At 39.5% G+C, this 20,978-nt stretch overlaps 1 pseudogene; it reads left to right on the top strand.

The window, feature by feature from the left end:
• The first annotated feature begins 17,504 nt into the window (after nt 1–17,504).
• Nucleotides 17,505–19,059, top strand: LOC123457463 (annotated as a pseudogene).
• The last annotated feature ends 1,919 nt before the right edge of the window (nt 19,060–20,978 follow it).

The following is a 20,978-nucleotide window of genomic DNA, read 5'->3' as shown; positions in this document are numbered from 1 at the left end:
TTGCTACATGTGTTTCTTCGTATCCACTCATTTACCTGTTTGGCTACATAGTGTTTCCTTTTTTGAAAAAGATATATTTTTTTGCAAGGAGAGAGAGAGAGAGAATGGGTATGTCAAGGACTCTAGCCACCACATACAAACACTAGACACATGTGCCCCTTGTACATTTGGCTTACATGGGTCTTGGGGAATTGAACCTGGGTCATTTGGCTTAACTGCTAAGCCATCTCTCCAGCCTAGTTTGGTATTTCTTCATAGGTGAGTGATATTTCATTTCTGGGATTATTCATTATTGTTGAACAAAAGTGTGTTAATTTTTTTAGAAAAAGATTTTGGGTATGAAAACAAAAATGTTAACCTGGTTCTCATTCTGAAATTGCTCATGATTTTTTTCAGAACTTCATGACTTAACAGAAGTGAAATCAAATGGAATCATGTGATTATTTAACTCAAGAACTGACACTACACTCATTCACAGGTTGGCTTTAGGAGTGCTGTGTAAGTCATCCACAATCCACCTCTTTTTCAGACTAGGTCTTTATTTTCATTTGAGCTCACCAACTCACCAAGTAGTAGGTTGGCGAGCCAGTGAGCTCCAGAAATCCTTCTGTCTCCTCATACCTGAAGGTCACAGAAAAGCACAATGTGTGTATTTTCCTTACATTCTAGATTTACCACAGAGGTGCTTTCTCTAACTTTAGACCCGTTACCTGTGTAATTACTCTAAATTTGGTGTAGCCAAAGATGTAAAACTCTTCACTATTCATTTCTCATCTGAATATTTTCTCTTTGCTATTCTTCCTTAAGTCACCAACATTTGTCCTTTTAATCTTCTTCCATGTGGAAACTCAGGGCGGACATAATGGGTGTTCCTTCTAAATTTCCCTACGTAAGCTTCTAGATCTACTTTCCATGCACTTGCAGCTTTACTTTAACCTCTCTTCAAAAGCTTCAATTTCTCTGAAATCAACTTCATGAACTTCCTTCCATGTACTTGCAGCTCTACTATAGCCTTTACCTAAAACAATCAATTTCTCTGAAATTAATGTCATAGACAACACTGTGTTTTCCACATGAGTGTGTGCTTCCTGCCTCCCAGATATCTATGATTCTGCTCTAGCCTCCTTTCCTAGACTGTGATCTCCCTTAAATAAATCCTATAATTTGTGATTTCTCCCATAAATAAACTTAAGAGTTCATAATTTGTCCTTCTTGATTCAGCCTTTATTTATTCTTTATTGATTATAGGACAGAATGCAAAACTTGGGACTTATAAATTGTGGTGAACAATTCTCTAAAATAGGCCATATATTAAGAACACAAAGCAAATCTTAAGAAACACAGGAAAACTGAAGTAATGCCTTGCATTCTGTCTGACCACAATGGAATCAAACTACAAATCAATAGCAAAAAAAGCTATAGAGCATACACAAAATCATGGAAACTGAACAATGCACTACTAAATGATGAACGGGTCAATGACGAAATCAAGAAGGAAATCAAGAAATTCATAGAGTCCAATGATAATGAGAACAAACATACCAAAACCTTTGGGACACAACGCAGGTACTCCTAAGAGGGAAATTATAGCTTTAAGTGTCTATATTAAGAAATTATAAAAGTCTCAAGTAAACAATCTAATGCTTCACCTTAAAGCCATGAAAAAGAAGAACAAGGCAAACCAAAAATCAGTAGATGGGAAGAAATAATAAAGATTGGGGCAGAAATTAATGAAATAAAAACCAAAAAAAAAAAAAAATAACCCAAAGAATCAATCAAACAAAGAGTAGGTTCCTTGAAAGGATAAACAAGATTGACAGACCCTTAACAAATCTGATGAAAAGGAACACAGAAGAGACACAAATTAATAAAATTAGAGATGAAAAATACAGCATCACAACAGATACCAGAGAAATTTAAAAAAGTCATAGGGACATACTATAAGAACATATACTCCACTAAGTTTGAAAATATGAAAGAAATAGATGATTTCCTTGACTTATATGACCTACCTAAATTAAATCAAGATAAGATTGATCACTTAAATATACCTATAACAAGTATAGAGATACAAGCAGTTATCAAAATATCCCAACTAAAAAATGTCTAAGCCCAGATGGATTCACTGGTGAATCTTCCCAGACCTTCTGGAATGAATTAATACCAATGCTTAAGCTTTTCCATACAATAGAAAAAGAAGGAGTCCTACCAAAGTCCTTCTAGGTAGCTAGCATCACCCCGATACCAAAACCAGGCAAAGATAGAACAAAAAGAAAAAGAAAAAGAAAAAGGAAAAGAAAATTACAAATCAATCTCCCTAATGAACAGAGATGCAAAAATTCTCAACAAAATATTGACAAACAGAATACAGGAATATATCAGAAAGATCATTCACCCCGTCCAAGTAGGCTTTATCTCAGAGATGCAGGGATGTTTAAACATATGCAAATCAATAATTGACTGAAAGACAAATATCACGTGATCATCTCATTAGAAACAGAGAAAACATTTGACAAAACCCAATGTCCCTTCATGGTAAAAGTCCTACAGAGAATGGGAATAGAAGGAACATATCTCGACATAATAAAGGCTATTTATGACAAGCCTACAGCCAACAAAATACTAAATGTGGGAAAAATGGAAGCTTTTCCACTAAAATCAGGAACAAGTCAAAGGTGTCCACTGTCCCCACTTTTATTTAATATAATACTAGAAGTGTTAGCCATAGCAATAAGACAAGAGATACACATAAAAGGGTAACAAATTGGAAAAGAAGAAATCAAGTTATTATTTGCAGGTGACATGATTCTACACATAAAGGACCATAAAGACTCTACCAGCAAACTGTTAGAGCTGATCAAAACCTATAGCCATGTAGCAGGATACAAAATAAATACACAGAAATCATCATCCTTCCTATTTGCTAACAACAAACACACAGAGGATGAAATCAGAGAATCACTCCCATTCACAATTGCATCAAAAAAAAGTACCTTGGAATAAACCTAACCAAGGAAGTGAATGATCTCTACAATGAAAACTTTCTTTTTTTGGTCATTTTTATTTATTTATTTCAGAGTGACAGAGAGAGAGAGAGAGAGAGAGAGAGAAAGAGGCAGAGAAAGAAAGAGAGTGGGCATGCCAGGGCCTCCAGCCACTGCAAACAAACTCCAAATGTGTACACCCCCTTGTGCATCTGGCTAACGTGGGTCCTGGGGAATCCAGCCTTGAACCAGGGTTCTTAGGCTTCACAGGCAAGCGCTTAACTGCTAAGCCATCTCGCCAGCCCTACAATGAAAACTTTAAAACACTCAAGCAAGAAATTGCAGAAGACACTAGGAAATACAAAGACATCCCTTGTTCTTGAATCAGTAGAATCAATATTGTGAAAATGGCAATCTTACCAAAAGCAATCTACAAATTTAATGCAATCCCCATCATAATTCCAAAAGGATTCTTCACAGAAATAGAAAAAAATCCAAAAAATCATTTAGAATCACACAAAAACTCGAATAGCTAAAGCAATACTGAGCAACAAAAATAAGGCTGTTGGTATCACCATACCTGACTTTAACCTATGCTGCAGAGCCATAGTAACAAAAACAGCATGATGCTGGCAGAAAAGCAGACATGTAAATCAATGGAACAGATTTGAAGACCCAGATATATACCAAGTCTGGGTAGCTATATCCACCTGTTACTTGACAAAAATGCCAAAAAATACTCATTGGAGAAAAGACAGCTTCTTCAACAAATGGTGCTGGGGAAACTGGATATATATCTATAAAAGGATGATAATAGATTCTTTTCTCTCTCCATGCACAAGAAGTAAATCCATGCAAGGTGTGGTGGTGCACGCCTTTAATCCCAGCACTCAGGAGGCAGAGGTAGGAGGATTGCTGTGAGTTTGAGGCCACCCTGAGACTACAGAGTGATTTCCAGATCAGCCTGAGCTAGATTGAGACCCTACCTCGAAAAAGAAAAAAAAAAAAGAAAGAAAGAAAGAAAAGAAAAGAGAATTAAGTCCAAATGGATTAAAGACTTGAAACCCTAAAACTGCTGGAGGAAAAGGTAGAGGAACCCTTCAACAAATTGCTCTTGGCAAAGACTTGCTGAGTATAACCCCAGTTGTTCAGGCAATAAAACCACACATTGATTGCTGAGACCTCATGAAATTACAAAGATTTTGTACAGCAAAGGACACTGTCCATAAAGCAAAGAGGAAACCTACAGAATGGGAAAAAAATCTTTGCCAGCTATACATCTGATAGAGGATTAATATCTAGGATATACAAAGAACTCAAAAAGTTAAATAATAAGAAGTTAAACAAGCCAATTAAAACATGGGCTATGGAACTAAATGGAGAGTCCTCAAAAGAAGAAATATGGATGGCATATAAGCATCTAAAAAATGTTCTACATCCCTAGTGATCAGGGAAATGCAGATTAAAACTATATTGAGATTCCATCTCAGTCCTGTCAGATTGGCTACCATCATGAAAACAAATGACCATGAATGCTGGTAAGGAAGTGGAAAAAGAGGAATCCTTCTACACTGTTGGTGGGAATGCAATCTGGTCCAGGCATTGTGGAAATCAGTGTGGAGGTTCCTAAGACAGCTAAAAATAGATCTACCATATGACCCAGCTATAGCACTCCTAGGCAGATAACCTAAGGACTCATTTCATTACCTTAGAGATACTTGCTCAACCATGTTTATTGCTGCTCAATTCACAATAGCTGGGAAATGGAACCAGCCTAGATGTCCCTCAACTGATAAGTGGATAATGCAGATATGGCACATTTATACAATGGAGTTCTACTCAGCGGTAAAGAAAAAAGAAGTTATGAAATTTATAGGAAAATGGATGGATCTGGAAAGGATTATACAAAGCAAGGTAACCCAGGCCCTGAAAACCAAACATCACATGGTCTCTCTTATATGTGGATCCTACCTAAAGATGACTGGAATTCTGCGTGAGTAGAAAGAAAACTCAGTAGCAAAGGCCAGTAAGCTAGAAAAGAGATAAATGCAATATATTACATAAATGGACTGAAGGACAAAAATTGCATGATCATCTCATTAGATGCAGAAGAAGCATTTGACAAAATCCCACATCCCTTCATGATAAAAGTCCTACAGAGAGTGGGAATAGAAGGAAAATATCTCAATATAATAAGCGCTATTTATGACAAGCCTACAGCCAACATATTACTAAATGGGGAAAAATGGAAGCTTTTCCACTAAAATCAGGAACAAGTCAAAGGTGTCCACTGTCCCCACTTTTATTTAATATAATACTGGATGTCTTAGACAGAGCAATAAGACAAGAGACACACATAAAAGGGTTACAAATGGGAAAAGAAGCGATCATGTTATCATTATTTGCAGATGACATGATTCTATATATAAAGGACCCTAAAGACTCTACCAGCAAACTATTAGAGCTGATAAACTCCTATATACATGTAGCAGGATATAAAATAAACACACAGAAATCAGTAGCCTTCCTATATGCTAAAACACACAAACAAAGGGTGAAATCAGACAAGCACTTCCATTCATAATTTCATCAAAAGGAAAAAAAAGTACCTTGGACTAAACCTAACTAAAGAGATGAAGGATCTCTACAATGGAAACTTTAAAACACTCAAGCAAGAAATCACAGAAGACACTAGAAAATGGAAAGACATCCCTTGTTCTTTGAACAGAAGAATCAATAATGTGGAAATGGCAATGTTGCCAAAAGCAATCAACACATTCAATGCAATCCCCATCAAAATTTGAATGGCAGTCTTCACAGAAATAGAAAAAAAAATGAAAAAATCATTTGGAAGCCCAAAATATCTCAAATATCCAAAACAATATACAGCAACAAAAATAAGGCTGGTGATATCACCAAACCTGATTTTAACCTATTCTACAGAGCCATAGTAACAAAAACCACACAGTACTGGCACAAAAGCAAACAGGTAGATCAATGGAACAGAATAGTGGACACAGATGTAAGTCCAGGTAGTTATAGCCACCTGATATTCAATAAAAATGGCAAAAATACTCATTGAAGAGAAGACAGCCTCTTCAGCAAATAGTGCTGGGAAAACTGTATATTTATCTGTAGAAGGATGAAAATAGATTCTTCTCTCTCTCCATGCACAAGAATTAAGCCCAAATGGATTAAAGACCTTAACATCAGACCTGAAACTCTGAAACTGCTAGAGGAAAAAGTAGGGGAAACCCTTCAACATATTGGTCTTTGCAAAAACTTTCTGAATATAACCCCAATTGCTCATGCAATAAAACCACAGATTAACCACTGGGACCTCATGAAATTACAAAGATTTTGTATGGCAAAAGGACACTGTGAATAAAGCAAAGAGACAGCCTACTAATGGGAAAAAACCTTTGCCAGCTACACATCTGATAGAAGAGTAATATCTAGGATATGCAAAGAACTCAAAAAATTAAATAATAAGAAATCAAATCACCCAATTAAAAAATTGGCTGTGGAAATAAATAGAGAGTTCTCTAAAGAAGAAATACAGATGACATATAAACATCTAAAAAATGTTCTATATCCCTAGTCATCAGGGAAATGCAGATTAATACTACATTGAGATTCCATCTCACTCCTGTCAGGTTGGTTACCATCATGTAAACAAATAACTATAAATGCTGACAAGGATGCAGAAAAAGAGGAACCCTTCTACATTGTTGGGGATGCAATCTGTTCCAGCCATTGTGTAAATCAGTGTGGATGTTCCTAGACAGCTAAAAATAGATCTATCATATGACCTAGCTATAGCACTGCTAGGCATATATCCTAAGGACTCATCTCATTTCCTTACAGATACTTGCTCAACCATGTTTTCTGCTGCTCTATTCACAATAGCTGGGAAATGGAAGCAGCCTAGATATCTCTCAACTGATGAGTGGATAATGAAGATATGGCAAATTTACGCAATGGCATTCTACTCACTGATAAAGAAAAATGAAGTTATGAAATTTGCTGGAAAATGAATGGACCTGGAGAGGATTATATTGTGAGGTAACCCAGGCCCAGAAAGCTATATGTCGAATGTTCTCTCTCATATGTGGATCCTAGCTATAGATGATTGGACTTCTGTGTGAATAGGAAAAAATCTCAGTAGCAGAGGCCAGTAAGGAAGAAAGGAGATATAAAGGGAATAGAAAGAAAGGAAGGGGAGTACTTAATAGGATGGTATTGTATATATGTAAGTCAAGAATAGATTAATGGGGTTGAAAAGGCCCAAAGTGAGGTCAGGGTAAGAGAATGAGTAATGGAAGGTAGAGGGAGGGCTAATCAAAATCTAAAAGGATATAAATAAATCATATGGAAACCTACTGTTTTGGACAATGGAACAGCCATAGATTGTTACTAGAAATTTTTCAAATCCAGGTATGGGATACCTTCCAGTAAGTTTTTGGCCAGGGAGATCCCTGATGTCTCCAAAAGATTACAGGCCATTCCCAAGGCCCCTGGTTTCCCACCAGGAATAGATGGTAAGACCCTATTGCCAAAGACTCCACATACTTGGGCTGCACGGCCACTGAGAAATCCTGCTGGAGCTGAGCTGATAAACTCCTCCATGTAGACCAGCTGACACAAAGCTGAAAGAAGCCATTCTGCATGCACTTCAATGAGAGAGAGAGAAATCACCAGTGAAGATACTTAGCAGTGGACACTGCAAGCCTTATGTTTGGCCAACTAGGCCAAATTAGCCAATGGGTAAAATGGTGGCATGTCTGTCATGGTGGATACCAATTGCCCTCTAATTGGACCGGAGGCCTGCTCCATGGGAGGGAATACATCTCTGATGCTGAAAACCTACAATAGGGGTAGCCATGAGCCCTAGGAGTATAACGTCTGCTGCTGTCTGGCTAAATGTTTATACTATGCTTACCAAACTGCCCAGTAATTGCTTCTCTTAAAGTCCATAACCATATATTAATGCTACTCTCACTTTTGGTGGAGAACCTTCTCTTTTCAGATGGCAGTGACCTTGGGATGACTCAGAAGACCTTGTGTCAAGCAAAGTCAAAGTTGTCCTCAGACCTCCACGTGTCCTCTGTGGCATCATGTGCTCATTCACATACAAGATACTTGAATCACATCACTTGTCTCCTTAATGTTCTCATCTAAATTCCTATAGACACCCTAACTACCACATTAACCAATCAATCTAAACATCATTCAAACAAGAGACTTGGCACCTCTGTGCCTGTAATTCCCTGTTCTTCCTTTCCATTCAGTAACAAAACTCTTCTTCCATTCCTGAAGTGTCAGGATTTTCCCCACACCTGCCTGCCCCTCCCAACCCCTCATCTCTTCACAGGTCTAATGATGTCTCTAAAAAAGTCTCTACCTGCCTATCACCATGGGAACCTTAGACAGACAACTTTTCTCAAATTAGAGTCAGTTTATTAAACTCAGGACACTTCCACTTTTGTTAATCACACTTAGTAATGCTCTATATCCATTTGTCACATCCTAAAAGCATTTAGTATTCTGAGTTATGGCCAGAGGCTGGCAAAGTCAAGACTTCATCTACTGTCCTTCCTGCTTTTTCCTTCTAGCATTTAGTACCTAACAGTGTAGGTTTTTACCTTCTCCTCCCATCCACAGGACAATGAAGAAAATACCGAGAGATGCTGACAATCTTGGGTGATGCTGGAGCTGGGTGTTGGCCTCAGCAGGGCCTGTCACCTGGTGTCCTCACAGCACTGCCCCTTGGGCCCTCCTACCCGCTGCTGAGTGGCTTCACTCACGTGGACAGCCAAGGCTACCTGCCTGCTCGCCATCCTGCTGGATAGAGGCTCAGGAAAATGAACCGTGCTGCTACCTCCACACATTTCCCCACACTCTTTGGTTGAGCCACAGCACTGTGATGTCACAGTCACAGGCCATTCCATCTGCTAGTGGCGTGGGGGAGGCTGGAGCCATCCACTCTGCAGGAGGGGAGGGTGCTTTCATAAGGAATAGGGTGCAGTACTTTGGTACTTTGGAGCAGAAACACTGTAGTTCATGGAGTTTGTGTGCCCCCTGACCACACACCCAGAGAGCAGATGCAGGGGTTCCTGCTACCTGGAATGCAGCTGTATTGGAGCAGGGGCTTTGTAGCTCACAGACCTTGTGCACCCTGTTACTCAGAGAGCAGATATAGAGACTCCTAGAGTCTGAGGAGGCCTCCTGGGACAGTGTGACTCCAGGCCAGAAGATGTTACAAGTTCACTGTGTGTGACTGACAACACTCGGGTCAACCCACAGGGATTGGCTGCACTCAGGCCTGTGTTCTGAGGCCCTGACCTGCTTTCCTTGCTTGCCCTTCTGTTTCAGTCAGGTTTGCATTGCTGGCAGAAATCACCCATCAAAGAGCAGTTTGAGGAGGAAAAAAAAAAATTATTTTGGCTTACAGGCTCAAGAGGAAGCTCCACGATGATAGGGTGAAAGGATAGCATGAGCAGAGAGTGGATATCACTTCCTTGCCAAATCAGGTGGACAACTGGAACAAGAGAGTGCACCAAACACTGGCAAAGGGAAACTGGCTATGATACACATAAGCCCAGCAATACACTGCATCTAAGAGGTGTTAGTTCCCAAATCTCCATCAGCTGGGAACCTAGCATTTAGAACACTTAGGTCTATGGGGGACATATGAATCAAACCATCATATCTTCCTTCTTTCTTTCCTTCCTACCATTCTACCCTTCCTCATCTTTTTTCTCCCTCCCTCCCTCCCTCCCTCCCTCCCTTCCTTCCTTCCTTCCTTCCTTCCTTTCTTTTTTCCTTTATTCCATTGTTTTCCCTTTTTGTTTCATCCCTTCCTTCCCTCCTTCTCTCCCTCCTTCCTTTCTACCTTATTTCCATTCTTCTCCTTTCTTTCCCACTCTTTTTCCTTTTCTTCTATTCTTCTCCTCCCTTCCCCCTCTTTTTTCTCCTTTCCTTCCTTTCTTTTCATACTTTCTTCTTCCTTTCTTTCCTTCCATCTTCCTAGTCTCCTTCCTTCCCACCTCTTTTTCCTTCATTCCATTCTTCATCCTTTCCCCCTTCTTCTCCCTGCCTTCATTTCTTCTTCCCATTATTCTCTTTCCTTTCCCCTCTTTTTTCCTGCTTGCCTTTCTTTTCCTCCTCGTTCCCCTATTTTGCTCCCTTCCTTCCTTCCCTCTTTGTTGGAGACCACTGTCTTCTCTCCATGTTACTGACAACATAATTGTATAAATGTAAATGTGTGTGCCAATGCAGTTTGAGGAATGCAGCTGCTCCTACTCAAATTATACAAAAAATAAGTGAAATCCTAACCACAGTCTCCCATGCTCTGTTTACGATAGCCAGATATCTTCCTAGAAAACAGACCTGTTATCTTTTAACCACATGTCAAAAAGTCAAGTATTCTCAAGACAATTTGTATTATGTCAAAGTCATTATTCATGATGCATCCATAAGCTATTTGTGATATATGCATAAACCTAAGATTAAAAACATGGTAGGCTAAGATTCATTGCCTCTTATCCCAGTAGTGACAGAGAGCCCATCGGTTCGCCCTCTTCTGCATGTCTAATGGGTGTTGTGAGTTTCTTTGTCTATGCATTGCAGTCCCACTTCTAGAACATGAACCCTGTGTCATTGGCCACAGCACCACTTTCCTTCCCCTCCTTTATGTCTCCCTCCCCTCTCCTGTTTGCTCTTGTATTTTGAGATAGGATCACTATATAGTCTAGACTTGCCTTGAACTCTTGACTCTCCTATCTCAGCCAACCACTGAGGTAACATGGGTGTATAACACTCAGTTTTTAGGGGGAAGGTTTGTTTGTGTGTGTGTGGTTTGTGTGAAAGGGGATACATATTTATGTGTAGTTTTACACTTTTTGTGCACATTACTGGTATTTTAAGGGAAAATATGTACCTGAGTATTTGTGGTAGCAACAGTCACAGCCAGTGAACATGGAAAGAAAATTGTATGTCAACAGATAAAGAAAAGGTGGCTTGGTTTGGGCTGGAGAGATGGGTTAGCAGTTAAGGTGCTTGCCTGAAGAGCCTAAGGACTCATGTTCAATAACCTAGATACCACTTCGCCAGATGTACACAGGTGAGGCAAACGCAAGATTGCACATGCCCACTATATGGTGCAAGTGTGTGGAGTTCAATCGCAGTGGCTGAGGCCCTGGCATGCCAATTCTTTGTCCTCTAAGAAAAGGTGGTTCATCAATGCACTCACCTCAACAGAAATTAAAAAAACAGGTTGATGTACACCATGGGTGAGTGTTGAATGCATGAAGCCAAACACCAAATGTCATGCAGTGTTTTATTTCATTTATATAGATAATGTAAAATAGGTAAGTTCACTGAGACAGAAAGAACGTTTGGATATATACAAGTTAAAACAATATGGTAGCCAGGTGTGGTGGCGCAGACCTTTCATTATGGCACAGGGAAGGCAGAGGTAGGAGGATTATGGCTGTGAGTTCGAGGCCACCCTGAGAGTACAAAATGAATTCCAGGTCAGCCTTACCAGAGTGAGACCCTAAGTAGAAAAGCTAGTAATTTGTAAAATAAAAATAAAATGAGGGCTGGAGAGATGGCTTAGTGGTTAAGCGCTTGCCTGTGAAGCCTAAGGACCCCGGTTCGAGGCTTGGTTCCCCAGGACCCACGTTAGCCAGATGCACAAGGGGCGCACGTGTCTGGAGCTCGTTCGTTTGCAGTGGCTGGAGGCCCTGGCGCGCCCATTCTCTCTCTCTCTCTCTCTCTCTGCCTGTTTCTCTGTCTGTTGCTCTCAAATAAATAAATAAAATCTAAAAAAAAAAAAATAAAAAAAAAATAAATAAAATGAGACAGTCAATAGTGGCTTAGGGATGGAGGAGGAAAGTCTACGTTCTAGAGAGGACATCTACATAGTAGCAATGGGTTTCTGAGAAGGTCTCTTTTAATATCTTATTTATTAATATGAAATAGATGAAGAAGGAGAGAGATAAAATGTGTGTACCAAGGCCTACAGCTGCTGCAAATGAACTCCAAACACATGTGCCACTTCGTGCATCTGGCTTTACATGGGTAATGGGGAATCAAACCTTTGTTCTTTGGCTTTGCAGGCAAGCACCTTAACTGCTAAATCATCTCTGCCACCCTGAGAAGGTCTTTTGATGTTCATGTCACATACAACAACATAAAGTTATGAGACCATAGATGCTACTCCAGGTTTTCGGGTGTAGACGGATCACTTCTTCAAGAAAGAAATGAAGGAAACAGTATGTTTGTGGGCAGAAATGGATAGACCCTTGGGTGGGAAGTGTAAATCCTCTTTTTTTAAAAAAAAAATTACTTTCAAGGAGATAGAGAAGGAGTCAGATAGAGATAGAATGAGTGCACCAGGGTGTCCAGACACTGCAAATGAACTCTAGACACATGCACTACCTTGTACATCTGCCTTTACATGGGTTCGGAGGAAGCAAACCTGGGTCCTTAGGGATGTTTGATGACTCATTTGTTAAGGCACTTGCCTGCAAAGCAGAAGGACCAGGTTTGATTCCACAATACCCATGTAAACCAGATGCACAAGGTGGCACATGCATCTGGAGTTCATTTGCAGAGGCCGAAGGTCCTGGTGTGCCCACCCTGACTCTTTCTCTCCTCCTATTTCTCTTTTCCTCTCTCTCAAATAAATAAAATAATTTAAAAAATAAAGATGAAAACAAATAAAATCAAAACTCTGCATAAATGGCTCAGTTGGCAAAGTGTAAGCCACTACTGTATGAGGTCCTGAGTTCAAATCCCCAGAATCCATCCATGCAAATACATCGCATAGCACCTTATGCCTAAAATAAATAAAAACAATAAAACAAATAAAATACATTTTAAAACCCATTGCAAACATATGGCAGAAAGTTGAATGATAGGTAAAAGCACAAAATTAAAATGCAAGAGTCCATACCTATGAAACGATGGAATAGATCCCATCCTTATTTTATGACAGCCAAGAATAAAAAGGAATAAGATGAAAGTGGCTTGGGAAAAATAACTTCAAATGGGGGCTGGAGTGATGGCTCAGCAGTTAAGTCACTTTCCTGTGAAGCCTAAGGACCCAAGTTCAATTCCCCGGTACACATATAAAGCCAAATGCACAAGGTGGGGCATGCATCTGGAGTTCATTTAAAGTGACTGGAGGCCATGGCATGCCCATTCTCTGTAACTGCATCTTTTCTCAAATAAATAAATTAAATCTTAATTTTAAAAGTCACAAGGACACTATCATATACAATTAATTGTATATTAGCTATAACTAATACATAGTAATAATAATTAATATGCAGTAATAAAGAAAAATGAATAAAGTAAAGAAGGTGTCACATACAAGAACTGACTAAGAAAAGTTATTATTATTTTTTCTATTTTTTATTTTGGAGAGAAAAACAGAGAGCACATGCACAAGAGAGAGAGAATTGGCACACCAGGGCCTCAGCCATTGCAATTGAACTCTAGATGCTTGTGCCACCTAGTGGCCATGTACAACCTTCCTCTTGCCTCACCTTTGTGCATCTGGCTTACTAGGGATCTGGAGAGTCAAACATGGGTCCTTAGGCCATGAACACACAGTGATCCTCCTACCTCTGGCTCATGAGAGCTAGGGGTAAAGGCATACACTACCATGCCCACCTTCATTCTTTGGTGTGTGCAAATGTTCTATGGTCCTGACACCTCCAACATTCCATGGTCTACATTGCAACTTAGGGTTTACATTCAAAGATTCATACAGTTTAGCACTCAGGAGGCAGAGGTAGGTAGATCATCATGAGCTCAAGGCCACCCTGAGACTATATAGTGAATTCCAGGTCAGCTTTCATGATCCCCAACCCAGCAACACACAAGTAATGTGGCAAGGTTGGAATGAGAGCTGGCACCTCCATGGAACATAGCTGTTATGGGTTCTGTATGCTGACAGTGGGGAGCAGAGAGACCATCTTCAAACACTGTTCCTTCAGATCTAATTCACATTTTTCAATTCTTGAGCCTTCAGTGGGTTCAGTCTTACAGTCAGGATATCTTGTTATCCCCATGATAACCAGAGTAGTTTCCTTAACTCCTTCCTTCCTTCCTTCCTTCCTTCCTTCCTTCCTTCCTTCCTTCCTCCCTCCCTCCCTCCCTCCCTCCCTCCCTCCCTCTCTCCCTCCCTCCCTTCCTTCCTTCCTTCCTTCCTTTCTTCCTTTCTTCCTTTCTTTGAGAGATAATGGGGGCACCAGGGCCTCTAGCTGCTGCAAACAAACTTCCGATGCATGCACCACCTAGTAAATCTGGATTACCTGGGTGCTGAAGAATTGAACCTGGGTTCTTAGGCTTTGCAAGCAAGTGTTTTTACTGCTGAACCATTTCTCTGACCCTTAAATTTTTCTGGTTTATTTATTTATTTACTCATTTATTTACAAGCACTGAGAAATAGAAAGAAAAAGAGAAAGAAAGAGTGAGAATGAGTATGCCAGGGCCTCTAACCACTGCAAACAAATTCCAGACACATGCACCACTTTGAACATCTGGCTTTATGTAGGTACTGGGCATTGAACCCAGGTCAGTAGGCTTTGCATGCAAGCACCTTAACCAATGAGCCATATCACCAGGCATGTTTTCTCCTTTTTATGCAGTCCAGAGTCCCATCCCATGGAATGGTACCACCCATAGTTAGGCTGAATCTTCCCACCTATTTTAGAAATTCCCTCATAAGCATGACTCAAGGATTTTGAGCATGGCAATTTAAGTCCCTTCAAGTTAACAACCACAAAAAAAAACCAAATCAGTCCCCATTGTATGGTAAAGCTTTAATTTTATAGAAAGCTTATTATATATACACACAAATAATAAATAAATAAATAAATAAACAAATAGACAAATTAATCCATATCTACTGAGTATTCTATTCATAGAGGCACACATGATATGGAAACAGCCATACCTCTTCAGGGGCACACATACACATTCAAGCACACTCATGAATACATATAACACACATGACCATGTATGACATAAATGAATATGTATAACACACACAAATATGTATAACACACATGAACATATATGACCCACATGAACATGTATAACACACATGAATGTGTATAACACCCATGAATATGTAAAACACACACAGATATGCATGCATACCCACATACATGTATATGCATTGACTATGTATATGCATACAACAACATACACATATAAGTGCCCACAGACCACAGACTTACATATGAATGTATACATATATATAAATGCATGCACTTGTATGCACATACCACACATAGGCAAATAGAGACTGACACATGTATCGATACACACCCATACATGCACCCCTCATACAAATATCAACACACATGCATGTACACACAGACACACACAATATACCACAGAAGCATGGTCCACACTTATAGTCCCATACACAGATATTTACACACACACATGAACACAAAAACACCCTTGTACCTAATTCACACACATACAAAATGGGATAATTTTTTACTATGAAAGCTGAATTTTACTTAAAACATGTTTTTCTTCTTCATTAGTTTAGTAATCAAAGTCAGCCAAAGGATCTATCAAATGTATTTTTTTTGTTTTAGATAAAGTAAGAGTGAGAGAGAATTGGCACACTAGGGTCTCAGCCACTGCAAAAGAATTCCAGCTACTTGCACCACCTAGTGGATATGTGCAACCTTACACTTGCCATACCTTTGTCTAACTTATGTGGAATCTGGGAAGTTGAACATTGGTTCCTAGGCTTCACAGGCAAGCACCTTAACCACTAAGACATCTCTCCAGCCCCAAATGTTTTTTTGTTTGTTCGTTTGTTTTGTTTTCTTAGTGTGGGAACTCAGTAAAATCCAAGTCATGTGGCACATGGGTGGGTGACAGCAGATGATGGAGAAAATGGCTAAATCGTGCATGATCCTCTCCTAAGACATGTTGGATGGGCAATATGGTCAGCTCAGCCATCCTATACACTATGGATCCTGAGCAGAAGCTGCCATCTGGCGCTCTCATTTTTTTTTTTGGCATAAAATTTATGCCTGTCTCTTAGTATGACAATCACCTTCTAGCAACTAAGAAGGAGCCCCAATTTTCTAAACTGTATTTTCATCTCTCAGTCATTCCTTTACACACCTTTCATCCCAGAACTTAGGTGGTAAATTCCGGGTCAGCCTAGGCTGGAGCTCAAACCTACCTCAAAAACAAAAACAAAAATAAAAACAAAACCCTCCCCAGTCTGGTTCCCTGTGCAGTGGGAGGGTGAACACACAGCAGTCTGGAATGAGAATGAGTAGGCCAGACCCCTGTTGCCAGGTTCCTCCCCCCTCCCTGATCTGGGTTCCCTGTGCCTGTCAATGTGTGGGCGGGCATGGCAGTGTGCAACGAGGAGGCCAGGCCCCTGTTCCTGGGATCTTCTCACCTCTCTGGTCTGGGTTCCCTGTGATGGTCTGTGAGCTGGAGGGCATGGCATGGAATAACTAGGCCAGATGCCTGTTCCCTGGCTCCTCCCAGTACCCTGGTCCTGGTAGATCCCATTGTACCTTGCTTGGGCAGGCCTGGTCCCTGTGTGAGCTGTAAAATCAGGACTTTTGTTCTGGTATCCTGACTGGCCACTGGGTACCAACATCCCTGTTAACCTGATGCAGAAGGTGCATGGGTCAAAGTACAAAAACTTGCTTCCTCCTCAATAAAATAAAAAGTCTTCCTAAAATGGGTAGACAACAATGCATAAAAGCCAACAAAAGTCAGAAAAAGGACAGATCGCCACCAAGAATGCCTAGTGTGACAATGGAAGCCTCCAATTAAATCCTAAAGAAATCAACAAAAAAATCATTCACAAAATGAAAACACAACAACCAACAACACCCTGATCAAAAAAATAAATAAAATAACTGAACTGGAAGCAAACCATCAAGGAACCAGCAGTTGTATCAATGAAATTGAACAGAATATTTCCTGGAGCATTCAGCTTTTGACAGTAGGCTCAACTTGATTGAAGAAAACATTAGAACGCTCCCAAGAGCTATGAATTAATTGAAGGTAAGTCAAGAAATGGAAGCTCTCAACAACCGATTGATTAAGCTCAATGAAGACTGAACAAATGCAAGAATGAACTCCAGGAAGCACCAAGAAAATCAGAACTCAAACTTGTACCTCAAAAAAGAGATGGACATGATGCAAAGTAACACAACAGAAGACAAAAACCAAATAGATATTATAAAAACCTCTTTAGAACCCCTTACCAATAGAGTTACTCATGTGAAAGAAAGAACCTCTGATCTGGAACATAAGACAGAAGGAATTGATTGGGAGGGCAAAAAACTTTGCTAAGTTCAAAAAATCAAGTGAGGAGTGATTTCAAGAGCAGTGTGGTGGACAGAGTGCTGGCCGAGACCGGAAAATTGTCCTTGGGAGTTGGCATGTCCCTGCAGCCCCGTGGAGATTATTGGCCACTGGACAGCAATGCAATTATATGAAATCATGGCTAGTTATATACCTGTAGCTACTCAAACATATCCTGTACTTGATGAAAAGGTCACTCAAGATACTTTGTACTGGAACAACTATAAGACTCCTGAACATATTAAGGAATTTGGTGCAGTGTCAAAAGTAGACTTTTCTTCCCAGCCTCCATATAACTATGCGGTCACAGTTTCCTCAAGAACTCATATTTATGGCCAATACTCCCAAGAACCTATAAAAATCTTTTCCCATTTTAAAGACACAGCATACTGTGCTACTTTTCGACATGATGTCCAATTGCTTGTAGCTGGTAGTGAAGATGGTAGAGTTCAGCTTCTTGATATACATGAGAGGGCTCCCCTCAGGCAGTTTGAAGACCATACAAAAGCAGTTCACACAGTAGACTTTACATTTGACAAATACAATGTGGTCTCTGGGGCTGATGATTATATAGTTAAATTATGGGATATTCCAAATGCCAAAGAGATTCTGACATTCAAAGAACATTCTGACTATGTGTGGTGTGGATATCCTAGTAAACTGATCTCTTTGTAACAGGGCAATTCGATCATACTGTGAAGATGTTTGATGTGTGAACAAGTAAAAATGTTTTCTGTGTCAAGCATGGGCAGGCTGTGGAGAGTGTCCTGCTTTTCCCCTCTGGAGGGTTTCTGGTATCTTCAGGAGTTCATTATGTTAAAGTCTGGGACATGTGTTCAAAGGAGGGTAGTTGCTTGTGTCTTTGAAAAATCATCACAGGGACTGTGACATGTTTATGTTTGAGCAGCTCAGGACAGAGGTTGCTCTCTCGCTCAATGGATAGGAAAGTCAAAGTGCACAGCACAGTGTCCTACAAAGTAGTGCACAGCTTCAATTGATTACACAGATTCAAGTTTAAGTCTTGCACTTGCTCATGAAGATGAGCCAATTGTTGTTGGATGACCAATGGGATAGTGAATGTTAAACATCAGAAATTTGAAACAAAGAAAGATTCTCTTCCAAGGAGAAGGAGGCCTGCATATCGAACTTCTATTAAAGGAAAATATTATATGAAGCATTGGGATGACATTTTTATCAACAGGCCAACAAAAAAGCACCTAGAATGGTATGACAAGGATCTGGAAAACTTTCGGATCTCAAAGGCTCTTGACAGAGCCCTTGAGCCTAACTGTGTAATAAAGACACCTGAGGTTACAGTGTCCATCATAAAGGAGTTAAATCGAAGAGGAGTCCTTGCAAATGCTCTGGTAGGTCAGGATGAAAAGGAAATTACTCGTGTTCTTAATTTTTTGATAAGGAATCTGTCTCAGCCAAGATTGCCCCTGGTTTGATCAATGCTGCTGAAATAATTATTGATATATATCTGCCTGTGATTGGTCAGTCACAAGTAGTTGATAAAATGTTTTTAGTACTTCAAGGACATATAGAAAAAGAGATGGATTACCAGAGAGAACTGCTAGAAACTTTGGGGACAATGGACATGCTTTTTGCCTCCCTGACAAACAATGAAAGCACTTGTGTGCTGGAACACACTCCTGTTGACTTTCTAGATAGCAAGAAGATAGAGTCATAGTGTTTGCTTCTGGCTTGGAATAGGTTTGACTCCATTAACTATTGGTGAAAAAAAAAATCTCAACACATTAAGAAAGATAGCCAAATTAGTCAAACAAAAAAGAAAAGTCTCAAATTAACAAAATCAGAAATGAAAAAGGAGAGATCACAACAGACATCAAGGAAATTGGAAGAATCATCAGGGCATACTTCCAAAACCTCTACTCCACCATATTAAATAATACAGAATAAATGGTTGGATTCCTAGACACATACCACCTACCAAGACTAACGTCAGAGCAGATTAATCTCCTAAACAAAACTGACATATCCATGGAGACTGAAACGGTGTTAAAAAACCTCCCAAAAAAGAAAAGTTCATGACCAGATGGCTTCTCAGCTGAATTCTATCAAACCTTCACTGAAGAATTGAAACCAATTTTTCTATAACTGTTCCACATAATCAGAGACCAAGGAATTCTCCCTTGACTCCTTTTATGAAGCTAGCAACACCCTAATACCAAATGAGACAGATGCAACAAGAGAAGAAAACCATAAGTCTATATTTCTAATGAACTTAAATACACAGATCCTAAATAAAATTCTTGCAAACTGAATTTAACAACACATCATTATCCACCTTGAACAAGTAGGCTTCATCCCAGGGATTCAGGGATAGTTTAACATATGGAAATTGGTCAATGTAATACACCACTTTAATAAACATAACCATAAGAACCACATGATCATTTCAATTGATGCAGAGAATACCTTTGACAAAAAACACGGGATCATGATCAAAACATGGGAAAAATGGGAGCCCACTCTCACCAGTGCTCTTCAGCATAGTACCACTGCTGCAAATCAGTAGCTTTTCTATGTGCAAAGGACAAATATACCAGAAAGAAATCAGCGAGGCTTTCCCATTTTCAATATCAACAAAAATCAAATACCTTGGAAAAACATAAACCAAGAATGTTAAAGACCTATATAATGAGAACATAAAAACATTCAAGAAATAAATAGAGGAGGAGATCAGAAGATGAAAAGTCTCCAATGCTCCTGGATAAGTAGAATTAATATTGTGAAAATGGCAATTCTACCAAAAGCAATACACATATTTAACACAATACCAATAAAAATATCAGCACCATTCTTCACAGAGATTAAAAAAATGATCTCAAAATTCATATAGAATGGCAGAAGGCTTCAGATATCTAAACAACCTCAGCAAAAGAAAATAAAAAAAACTGATCTATAGCTATATTGCAAAGTCATAATGACAAAAACAGCCTGGTAGTGGAACAAAAATAGAAACATAGACCAATGGAACAGAATTGAAGACCTAGGCCTTGGGTGAAGTAACTACAGCTGTCTGATCTTTGACAAAGGTTCCAATAATGTAGACTGGAGAAAAGACAGACAGCATTTTCAACAAATGGTGTTGGACAAATTGTATGACCATAGGTAGAAAAACGAAATTAGACCCACTCACTTTGCCGTACACAAAAATCAAGTCCAAGTGGATTAAAGACCTTAATATAAGTCTTGAAATTCCTCAACTACTGCAAGAAAAAAAAATTGGAGGCACTCTATGATATAGAACTGGGAAAAGACTATCTAAAGAAAACCCCAGTAGCCCAAGAAATTAAACAAGCACTCAACCAATGGGATCTCATGAAGCTGAAAAGATTTTGCACAGACACACCAGGAGCAGAGCCAGTAGGTTACCCAATGAATGGGAGAAAATCTTTTCCAGCTACACCACTGACAGAAACCTAGTATCTAGAATCTACAAAGAATTTAAAAAAAAAAAAAACCTAAACAATAAAAAATCAAACAACGCATTCCAAAAGTGGGGCAGAGAACTAAATAGGGTGTTTCAGAGGAAGAATTACAAATGGCTAACACACACTTAAGAAAATGTTCAACATCCTTAAC

The sequence above is a fragment of the Jaculus jaculus genome, unplaced genomic scaffold (assembly GCF_020740685.1).
Source record: "Jaculus jaculus isolate mJacJac1 unplaced genomic scaffold, mJacJac1.mat.Y.cur mat_scaffold_57_1_531177_arrow_ctg1, whole genome shotgun sequence".
In the NCBI taxonomy this organism is placed as follows: domain Eukaryota; kingdom Metazoa; phylum Chordata; class Mammalia; order Rodentia; family Dipodidae; genus Jaculus; species Jaculus jaculus.
The sequence above is the reverse complement of the archived record's forward strand: the minus strand, read 5'-3'. Positions and strand labels throughout refer to the sequence as shown.